Here is a 1,615-nt window from a genome sequence, read left to right as displayed (position 1 = left end):
CCTCCAGGGGATAAAATCAGCAATTTATGCAACACCATCTGCGAGGCTTGGGGTGTGGTAAAGAAGTGGCTGGAGCCATACATAGCCCATAAGGCTAAGGTAACCCAAAACACCCATTGTGCTATCTATCTTGGAGTGGGATCCACCAGGGGCCTGGGCGTCTACAGGGTCAGGGTGTACAGCAAACTGTGTCCAAGAGGGTGTAAAAGCACCCTCAGAGTCCTAGTGCTTGCCATGTTCAGTTTATTCTCTTTGTTACAGTAGAGGCAGCATCCCCAGGGTCCTATAGCCTTACTTTTTCTATTTATTCCCCTTGCAGTATCTGCTGATTACCAGAGTGTAAGGGGCTCTGACCTGTGGTGGGAGCTAGGTCGTAAGTAGTCATCTGTGATGACAAAAAAGGTTGCATCCCCTAGACTAGAGTATCAACAAAAATAGTTTTTCAATAAAAATAATTGGTTCAGTATCAATCACTGTTCATCCATGTGGGCAATAATAATACTGCCATGAACAGATCAAAAGAGACCACATGGTTCTGGATGCAAGGGATAAGGGGACAGGGACCCAGATGGAAATTAACACATAGCCATGTAGATGGTGTTGTCAGCAAAACTTTGGTTTCTTCAACTATAGGAGTAGTGTTCCAGAAAGACCCCCCCTTTGTCCATCAGTCTATCTGATCAAGAGGGGAAAGTGTCTTCATATACAGCCTGGCTAATGTAGTGAGGATGGCTTTAAACTAGGCTTACTGGGGGATTAAGACAAAAGCCCAAAGGTAAGGAAATAACCATGGGACCTGGGTAAAAACCTAAGAGGAGACAGTAGGGAATACCTTAGCAATGTTCTCAGAGAGCAATTAAGACAAACAGTTACCTACTTAAAATGGCTATACATTAAGCACCACAGTAAACAGGCAATTCCCATGGGGAATACACAGGAAGAATTGGAAGTCCTCATACAATAATGGAATTATGATGTAATTGGCAAAACAGAGACACGGTTAGACAGATGTTTAACTGAAACAGTTTAATCAGGGTTGATCCTGTCTCAAGCAGGGTGTTGGATTAGATTACCTCCTAAGGTCCCTTTCAGCCCTAACTTTCTATGCTTATGAGATTTTTTTGGAGAAGTTTAAGTCTAATTTGAACAGCAAATTTTGCAACATACCTCTGTTTCTGCATGAGTTGAATCAAAACAGTAAAACTGTCTGAATCAGAGGATCTAATCTCTGAATAACTGGTTCATGGAGTTTTATATAAAACAATCAGAAAAGCAAAGGCTTCAGTTGTTGTCAGGCAACAACTGCAAAATAGATAGGTGAGAATTTTGAGAGGATTAAAAATTATACAAAAACAAAATCCCAGAAATCTATTTCCAGTAATTTTACAGCCAATTACTAGCAGAAAACTACAGTAGGCCCTAGAACTTTTCTCATGATTTTAGTAGCTTTTAGTTATACAATCCACACAAAGTAAGCATTGCTGAGAGTAGCAAAGTCTGCTTTCAAACCAGAAAAACCTACTAACTATAGAGGAAGTAAACTTAAAGACACAGTAGTTATGAAAGGTTTTTGATTCATCTTCAGTACATATAGAACACACAGCACAATGAACAC

The 1,615-nt window shown here is 40.3% G+C and overlaps 1 protein-coding gene across 1 annotated transcript in view; it reads right to left on the bottom strand.

Annotated features, from left to right (window-relative positions):
• PARK2 (parkin RBR E3 ubiquitin protein ligase) overlaps positions 1–1,615 on the bottom strand; it is a 1,789,008-nt gene that overhangs the window by 1,199,951 nt on the left and 587,442 nt on the right. The gene's annotated exons all lie outside the window — the stretch shown is intronic.

This window comes from Gavialis gangeticus, unplaced genomic scaffold, assembly GCF_001723915.1.
Source record: "Gavialis gangeticus isolate Ggan-Ray unplaced genomic scaffold, GavGan_comp1, whole genome shotgun sequence".
Classification (NCBI taxonomy): Eukaryota; Metazoa; Chordata; order Crocodylia; family Gavialidae; genus Gavialis; species Gavialis gangeticus.
This window is presented reverse-complemented; position numbering and strand designations above follow the sequence as displayed.